The 10240-nt window shown below is 36.6% G+C and overlaps 1 protein-coding gene across 3 annotated transcripts in view; it reads right to left on the bottom strand.

Moving 5' to 3' along the window:
- Positions 1–3311: 3311 nt before the first annotated feature.
- Positions 3312–10240, bottom strand: part of LOC130010691 (serine palmitoyltransferase 2-like) — a 64389-nt gene continuing 57460 nt past the window's right edge. For all 3 annotated transcript variants that reach the window (XM_056098548.1, XM_056098549.1, XM_056098550.1), the window contains exon 15: positions 3312–9598. The gene's annotated coding sequence lies outside the window, so the exon portion shown is untranslated. The remainder of the gene's footprint in view (positions 9599–10240) is intronic.

The raw sequence follows: 10240 nt of genomic DNA, 5'->3' as shown, positions 1-10240 counted from the left end.
CTACACTAAGATCTGGAATAGTTGTTATGTAACAGGACTTCTACTTGATGTGAGGAATTAGCCAATGAAACGGTCTGTTACGGTGAGTCTTGGCCCTTTTATGCACGGAACTGTGGGTGAACCACTCGAAACGTCAAGGCCGATGGATTAATCAATGCCTGACGCCATAAAGTCAACAAGATGACTAGTCACCAACATCCCGCGCCCTTGCACTTGTTTGGAAGAAATAATGAAAAGTAACTTGTTTCTGCTATTTGTACTCAATATAGAAATGTATCAGATTTCGCAAACAGTGTCACTGGTCCTAATATTGTGGCCCTGTTTAGTAGATATTTACATATGTACTAGAAGATTTGAGATAATTTATGACATTAAGCTCTGGTTTTAAAAATTAGACTACATTAGACTACATAGAAAATAGAGATATTTTGCAAGTGGAGGGAACTGAAGCTTTAGACAAATCTCATATTCCGATGCCATGGAATATCAATTCACAGAAATTCATACTCTGATCACAGTAGCTCGAAAAGGCAGGGTCTCTACTCCCTGTAAGGTTTGCACAACAACCTTTGCCTACCTCAATCAACTGCTGTATGTTAAACAATAAACTTATACATCAGAAAATAAAATACTATAATAGGTTAATGTTTGTACAAAGTTTCAAAAAGATTTCTTGAAAACATTATAAAATATGCTCCAGAAACAAAATCAGGACGGAAGGCTGGATTTCAGAAAATAAAATAATGGGTAAAATTATTTTAAAGGTATCTTGAACAGCCAAATGTGTTTCTATGGAAACACATAAAATTATCAAATCTGAGAAATTCAAAATAAGTGCCAAGAAGATATCTTGAACGATTTATGAGATATGCTCCGGAAACAAAATTGTACACCAAAAACTAAGTCAAATTTGTTTCCATGGAAACACACAAAATATCAATTCCAGAAATTCCTAAATAGCAAAAGACACAACTACTGTAATGGGTAGTTTCTAAAAGATATCTTGAATGGTTTATGAGATATGCTCCGGAAACAAAATTATACACCAAAAACTAAGTCAAATTTGTTTCCATGGAAACACAAAAAATATAAATCCCAGAAATTCCTAAATAGCAAAAGGCACAACTACTGTAATAGGTTGATGTGTGTGCAAAGTTTCAGAAAGATATCTTGAACGGTTTAGGAGATATGCACCGGAAACAAAATTGTACACCAAAAACTATGTCATTTTTGTTTCCATGAAAACACAAATAAATATAAATCCCAAAAATTCCTAAATAGCAAAAGGCACGACTACTGTAATAGGTTGATATGTGTGCAAAGTTTCAGAAAGATATCTTGAACGGTTTATGAGATATGCTCCGGAAACAAAATCGGACGGACCCCATTTCAATATCCCTCCCTAACTTCGTTCGGCGCGGGATAAAAACAGCTCGTTTGACTCCTGACGTGAACTCCCACTATAACTTGTCAGATCTTCATGTAGTGTAGACCATCGAAAGTATAAAGATAGGTTGCCAGGCAACAAAACATACGCCCACAGCAGCTAAATCGTCCGCAGTCGATAAGGGTTGTTGCTTATTTATTCTTTTGTAGGTAATAAGGGGAATTTAATAGACAATTTCATACAGATGACATTATAATTTTCGTCGTTTGAGGGTTCACAAGGTTCTAAAAACTAAAACAAGGGCCGTAACTCTGGAAGTAATCTACTGAAATTGTTGAAATTCCACAGGCTTTTTAGTTTTACTAATTCAAATAATGCATATAAATTTCATGTAGATCGGATGATAACTTTTGTCATTCGAACGTTCCCAAGGTACAACAAAGTGAAACAAGGGCCATAACTCACGGCGTAATTAACGTAAATTGCTGTAATTCAATAGGCTTCTTCGTTTCACTAATTTAAATGATGCATATCAATTTCAAACAGGTCGAATGATAACTGTTGTCATTAGAGCGTTCACAAGATTCAACAAAGTGAAACAAGGGCCATAATTCTAGATGTAATTAACGGAAATTGCTGAAATTCAATAGGCTTCTTTGTTTTACTAATTTATAAATTTCATACAGATCGGTTGATAACTTTTGTTGTTAGAGCTTCACAAGGTGCAACAAAGTGAAACAAGGGCCATAACTCCAGAAGACATTAACGGAAGTTATTGAAATTAAATAGGCTTCTTCATCTCACTAATGCAAACAACATATATCAATTCCAAAACAATCAGATGATAAATGTAGTCTGTAGAGTGTTCACAAGAAATTGTGGACGATGGATGGACGATGGACGGACGGACCGACGGACGGGGGCAACGGCAATATATACGACTACATTTCCATGTGGGCGTATAAAAAACGAAATCTAGATCTGTATTTTAATCAGATTGTCTAAAAGGAAATGTTCGGTATTTTTACCATTCTATCAGCACCTGAAGAAGATATAAAGAAACAGCACCATCTATAAATATTGGGTAAAAATGTGCTATGAGGAATATTTTGCCTGGACAGTGGCGTATCCGCCTATTCTTAACAGAATGGAAAGTGTATGAGTCGATCGAACGGAATTCACTGATATTTTAGTAGCTTGGTGATGTCGGTGAGACTGTGGGTCTGATTTGCATGATATTTTTTTGTTAATAATATCGTTGGTTCATTAGCTGAGAACAACAAATGGGACTTAATATCTAACTTTTCTTCACTGACTGGCCTTTAATAAGCATACGCCATGTAGTGCGCTATTGGGAAATAGCAGAGAACAACAAATGGGACTTAATGTCTAACTTTTCTGCACCGACTGGCTTAATAAGCATACGCCATGTAGTGGGCCATGAGGGAATTTTGCCTGGACAGTGGCGCTACACCATTCCAAATATCACGGCTTCTTTTACATGCTCGAGAAGGCGTACATTCGGCATTGTTTTTTCATCTCTATCCATTCGTCGTACGACTATACATTCTTCCCAGTCAGGTCCTCTGTTCTGCACCAGTGAGCATTGTGAAAAACGCCCAAGCACAATAATCATAGCACAATTTGTATCTTTTGTCCAATAAAAAGCGTGCATTCTTTAAATATTTTAAGTTTTCTTTAATACAAATGAAATGGGGTTTAACGTCCCACTGTTCCGCCCCCACTGTTTTAACGCCCCAGACTTAATCAACAAAAATGATGCAGAGATCCTTTTTCAATGGTTTCTATTGTATTTGAAAATCATTGCGTGACTTGAATGTTCTTTCAAATTTGAACAGAATGGTTAAAATCATCAATTCACTAACTCTATGGTACAGGAGTCTTACAATAACAAACACAGTCATATTCACAAGATAATACTTTAACAAAATATAGTTAATAATAATAATATGGTACATTTATCTACAATAGCAAGCAATTAAAGACCTGGTCCATACTCCAGATAGAGCTAGGTTGGGTACAGATCTCATCCGTACTCCAGATAGAGTTGGGTTGGGTAGAGATCTCAGCCCCTCCAAAGATACAACTAGATGCCCTCGGCCTTCAATTAGGCTACCCATCTTAGCTGGGGCTCTCTTCGGAGATGAATGGTTTTTTTAAGCATGCTACATACATCATGATTCCAAAGGCCCCTCATGACTGGATACTCAGGAGTCAAGGTCGCAGTCTGTGGGAAAGAGTACGTACGATGATTGATTCTGTTTTAGGAGAGGAAGCGTTGTTTTTAACATGTTATGTCATAGGATCCATTTTTTCAGCAGGCTAATTTTGCTAAAGTCAGAAACCGCGTCGGAAAATCCTGGCGAACTTGCTTGGCCAGCAGCAGGAGCGAACCCGAGAACTCCAGGCAAAAACCAATTAATCCTAAAGATGTGACCAATCTTGACATCGATCGTATCTTAAATGTCCTGTGACCAATATGAGTACTAACACGTTGTATTTGATTATATTCACTTTAAAATTATTTTTATATTTTATAAGTGTTTTTAACCCTTGACACACTTAGTATCTGAAACATTTTAGTTCTCGCATCTCCTTATATCTACAAAGTGTTCCTATGGCAACAGATGTCTTTAACATAATAAAAATAATAATCAAGCAGACATTTCTAGAGGTGGAGATGATCCATACTGTCATAAACGCCACCAATAGAGTATCCTTACGATCCTTGATTCATCACACTGCTTTCAGAGTATTGTGTCCTTTAACAATCTCAATTAAATGAAATGGGGTTTAATATTCTGCTCCGAACTGGGCTAATGAAGACTGTCATACGTCATACAATGTGCTATAAGGGAAATTTTGCCCGGGCAGTGGTGCTACGGCCTACTCTTATATCGAATTCCAACGGTCAAGGGATCTTTTACTTGCACACAGGACCTCAGTTTTTCACCCCATCTGAATGACTACTGTCCCTGGCAGTCCTTCCGTCCTGCACCCCTGACAATACCAGGAGCTAACCCACAGCCTCCCGGCTAGCGAGCGAGTATCCTACTCACCGAGTCACCACAGCTCCCAAATGAAATGGATTTTAATGTCCTACTTTCCTACACAAACAGGGATAATGAAGTCAGGAATTTGACACGTGGCGTACCATGAGGGAAATTCTTGGGGGGTTATTTTATGGGCACACAGGTTAAAACCAGGGGAAAATCGTTGCATGTCCTTCCCTCCTGCACCATTAGATTGAAAAGGGGGAGGGGGGAGGATTAGACAGTTCAAAGTAGAGAGAGAGAGAGAGAGAGAGGGAGAGAGAGAGAAATGGGGTTTAACGTCCACTCCACACAAACTAGGTCATTTCGGGATTAACACATGGTTCAATATTATTTCAATAATTCACTTGCGCGTAGGGGTCTTTAGCAGTGGGAGGAAACCTGGGGACCCGGAGAAAACCCACGAGGTTGGACAGGCGACCCTACTCCTTGTCACGTACAACCGGAGAATCGAAACCACGCCAGTTGACTCAATGACAGACTTTATGGTACAGCACCACGTGCTAACCATTCAGCCCCCCCCCCTCCCCCAAATACAAAGGAACTTTCTTGGCCAATAGTGGGATTTAATTAAAGCCAGAGCCTCTATTGTTCCCCAGAAAGTCTAACGACTTTTAGTCACTAATATATAGTCTATTTCATTGATAAACGATTCTGTTTGGAGCCCTAACAGAGTCACGCAAACTCTGCGACAATAATAACATGTGATGAACCAAGGGTAGCAAGCATATAATATAAAAAGTTCACGATTATGCGAAGATGGCGATGATAGTAACTGTTTATATATAATAAAGACATGGTATATACAATTATTTACAATCCTAGAAACTAATCAACACAATGGAATAAATATCCTACAATCTCTTTAAATACAACAACTTTATCAAAACTTTCCTGGAAACTCAGGTCTCATGGTTCTAATTATATCAAAGTTCACCACTGGAACAATTGATCGAACCGAATTTTAATACTTTGACTTTTATTGAAACTCTTCTCTTGATCCATTTTCCTAGGAAGTCTGAGTAAGAAGTCTCATTTCTTGAGAAAAACCGTTTTCTGAAACAGGAGAATTTTGCCTTGACAGTGGCTCTTGTTTTGAATGCTATCTACCAGGAGTTCTTCAACATGTAAACTGGGTATCTAACACATGTGCTTTATCGCACAATGTCTCTGAATAGTCAAAGGATCAAGATCTACCACGTGTTAGTCCCCAAATGAATTTTGCCTTGACAGTGGTTTTTCCGCAAACTCCCATCTACCAGGGGTAGTTCAACAAGTAAACTGGGGATCTTATATCACAATGTCTCTATTCCTGAAATGACCTAGTTTAAGTTCAGTGGATTTTAATAAAGTCGTTGTATTAAAAGATGGTTTTGTGATAATACAAAGGTTTATAAATTATAAGGTTCACATTAAACATATAAATTATGATCATAGTTTGTTTTTTTTACAAAAGATGGTGGTTAAAATATTTGTGATATATTCATATAACGACTAGGACAATTACGAACCTAAAAATTAACAATTCTTAATTAAAATGTCAATTCTTGGATTAAGATAGCAAAAAACATTCACTCTGTTACTGCCTTGATAGTATCTTTCTTCAGCAAGTAAAATAAAATGTTCATTTTGTTGTGAGAAGACAATTAAGACAGGGGCGTGTCCGGATCCCCTGGTCTGGACTCCCTTTGGACATGCGTCTGAAAGTTTTTGCTATCTGGAATCTACAGTTGACATATTAACAAAAGAAAATGAATTTCAATTACAAATTCAAACTAAGTTTTGTTTCAGTTTAATTCTCGGATGTAACTGTATGGAATTGTGAATTACCGATATGTATTGTAGACTACAACTGGCTGGATGCCCTTCGGATTGATGAATGTTCCTGCTGCATTTTTTAGAAAAATCTACCTTAATCCCAAACATGATCACATGTCTATGCACACAGTCGGGTTCAGTCTTACACACATCGGTTTCAAACTACATGGGGATCACGTGGCTAAGTGGGTAAGACGCTACCTCGCTAGCCTGGAGGTCGGGTGTTCGATCCCTGCATTGGCCGAGAAACTTCATCCAGATTTTCCGGCGTGGTTCTCCCTTGTCAGTGATGCAGGACGGAGGGGCTGGCAAGGAAAGCTGTCTAGTCGTTCGGATGGGACGAAAAACAGAGGTCCCGTGTACACATTGGCGTGCACGTAAAAGATCCCTTGGCAGTTGGAATTCGATATAAGAGTAGGCCGTAGTGCAGCTGTCTGGGCAAAATTTCCCTCATAGCACACTGTATGGCGTATGCCCGTCTTCATTAGCCCAGGTTAGGAGCAGAACAGTAGGACGTTAAACCCCATTTCATTTCATTTCAAACTACATCCTTAATTAACCAATTTGTTCGTTCGCAAGACTTAAAGTCCGCATCCTTCAAGGGTGACATTGCAGAAAATTAATTAACTTCTGGCATCGTGGCATAACATGTGTAGAACACCTCAATCTGATTCAAATACAGATCGATATTTCGTTTTGTTTTTTTTTATACTTTCGATGTTCTCTGTTGTGAAGACAAGTAAAATGAAATCTTAAACTACTTCCGGTTTTTGAAGTTACAATAATACTCCCGGTTTTGAGAAAACCGAATATTCCGACACTCTGCGTAATCTGACATATTGTAACGATCCCGTACGATGTCGGATTTGACAGAGTCCACTGTATAAAAAACGAAACGAGAGAGAGAGAGAGAAATGGGGTTTAACGTCCACTCGACACAAACTAGGTCATTTCGGGACTAACGTGTTTTTTTTAAATTTTATTTCAATAATTCGCTTGCGCGTAGGGGTCTTTAGCAGTGGGAGGAAACCGGAAAAAACGAAATGAAATAGGATCTGTGTTTTAATCAAATTGTAGAACACATATAAATGTCTCGGCTTTTAGATACATATGTCTGAATATCCAGTCTTTCAGATTACATTATGATTCATTGCACATACTGGATAATTGAGACAAATTATTAATCACACAGCCCATTAAGAAAGTTGAAAGTGACGGCCCAATTGACTGGCTACATATTTTCTGGAATGTCCAATGAAACAAAAGTTTACATTGATAATGAATTGTCAAGGCATGATATGGAAGAGGGGTTGAGAAGGTAGTTTGAAACCGATGGCTACAAGAATGACTAAAACTTTGATTTTAGGTTCACGGACTTGTATTCCTGTTGTAGCGAGACCAGAGGCCATGAAACTTTTTTTTTTATTGCTCATGTTTCAACTAAATTTTAATGAAGATAGAATATCAATATTCGTCTTTAAACCGATAAAACATCCACAGCTCCTGAAATTTGTTACAAGATAAGAGTCGACAAGTACCCTCCATATTGAATGATGCTATATTTGAGTTCCAAACACAGATGTGACGTCATCCATTGACGTCAGTCCAGCAATATTTCAAATATGTTACCACAATATGCTGTATATTATTTATACAAAATGGTGGAAAATATTGGATTAGCATATTTTAACAAGTTGCTTAACAACCTCATGCAGTATTCATATATTAGTTAACCTCGCGACTCAACCCTGAAACTATATCAAAGTTTTATCATTTTTAAACCGAGTAAAAGATTTATTTCATGACCCTGGGACAAGGATCAAACTACAAGTAATACTGCTGATAGTCAAGTTAAAGTGGGCTTCCAGTTTTCTACTGTACGTCATATTAATAACATAATGATTAATAATAATAATATGGTTTCGTTTGATTGGTTTTCTAATGGTCATATTAACAAATAACATAACCGATAATAATAACATGGTTTCTGTTTGATTGGTTTATGAAGTACGCAAGAACGCATGAAAATATTTCATTAAGCCATGACACATCAATCATCATATATAATATATTTACACATATCGGTAGTTTACCGTATAAAATCAATCAGGCCTGGAAACAAGGCAAATGTCACCGACAATGTCCGGCACAAATTCAAGTTTGTCAGGTCAGGCACAGACTTGTACTAGTTTTTGAGTTTTTAAACATATTTATAATACATTTCTGGTACAAATTTCAAAATGTGAGGAACCCGGTCATTTGTGCCAGACAGACAACTAACACCATTACTTCCAGGCCTGCAAACAAGTGAACAAAATCTTTTATCTAGACAGATTTCTCAAGACCAGTTTATACTCTGATAAATTTCATTTACACGCAATGACTAGGTTGGTCTTATTTTGTCTTTTCATTTTCTCACAGTCCATTTTTAAAGACTAAATATTTGCAAGAATTACAGAAAGTATGTGCACAGATTTACCATGTCAACTCGAGAATTCTGGAAGATGACCTCATAAATTTCCATTTCAGGTTTTAGGTATTAAGTTGTTCTAAGACTTCCATAACAACATTCATTCATTTCAATAAAAAATTTAAACTTTACAGCGGGGCTTTTTTTTTGGATAAGTTTTAGCAGAAGCTATAAATTTAAGTGGGTTTTAAGGCTAAATCCTTTGAAATAGAAATTTGTATGTGTTTGCTATTTTATCTATGTATATATACACCCCTTTCTTCTTTTATATTATGTATATATATATAAATTATTATTCAGGGAGAGGGGTTTTACATAGGCTAAGCCTGTTCCTTGATCCCATTCAGACAACCTGAATAAAAATATTAAAAAAGAAATTGAAATTCTATTTCATGTAAATTGACTAATAAAGTTTTTCAGTCAGTCAATTTCACTATCAGTCAGTTACGACTAGAAAATATGGTTAAAACAAAAGCCCTGCTATAAAGCTCAATTTCTCTGAGAGAATCGTAGCTGGTCGTAGTAAATTTAGCGATAATTTTTCGGCCAGTTATTCCAAAGTATTATAACATAATTTAATTTAGGGTTGATGTTGTTGTTCCCATCAAAATATATTAATATCTGTACAACTGTTATTCTTTTAATTCAAACTTCAAAGACTGGATGCTTCACCACAGGAACTTTGTTAAAGTTAACACTGTGTTCAACTAGGTCTTCTCATTCCTGGTACGATTTTGTTACATATAGTTCTTTATCAAACGTAGATTTCCGCGAGTTTATTTACAATATTATATTTCTATATATTTTTCACAGAAGCTTCAATAAAAATAATATTTACTGAATGTTAAACTGAAATAAAAAAATAATATAAACGATTAAATAATTTTATACATTTTATAAAAGATAGCCAAGCAAAGCTTGTTAAATAATATAGCTGTCATTGTGTTCATAAGGTTTTAGGAAAAGGGAGGTAAATTCTTAACAGAGAGAGAGAAATTGGGTTTAATATCCACTCGACACAAACTAGGTCATTTCAGGACTAACATATGGTTTAAGTTTATTTTCAATAATTTGCTTGTGCGCAGGGGGTCTTTAGCAGTGGGAGGAAACCGGAGGACTCGGAGAAAATCCACGAGGTTGGAAGGCAACCCTACCTCTTGTCACATACATCCATGGAATCGAAACCCCGCTAGTTGTCTCAATGACGGACCTTATGATACAGCGCCCACGCGCTAGTCATTCAGCCATCAATGATTAAAAAACTCAGTCGTCTGTCTTGTAAATAAATTTTTCTGAATTTGACTCCGAAACGCATAATTAGGTAAACTGTTTGATCATTTAAACTTCAGTACCATCTGACATGCTTTTATAGGAAGACTTACCTTCGTTAATCTAATTTGTAATTAGCATTTATGAAGATTAATAATTTACCTCAGATAATGTAATTCGTAATTAGCATATCATTTACCTAAGATAATGTAATTTGTAATT

This window comes from Patella vulgata, chromosome 2 (genome assembly GCF_932274485.2).
Source record: "Patella vulgata chromosome 2, xgPatVulg1.2, whole genome shotgun sequence".
Classification (NCBI taxonomy): domain Eukaryota; kingdom Metazoa; phylum Mollusca; class Gastropoda; family Patellidae; genus Patella; species Patella vulgata.
This window is presented reverse-complemented; position numbering and strand designations above follow the sequence as displayed.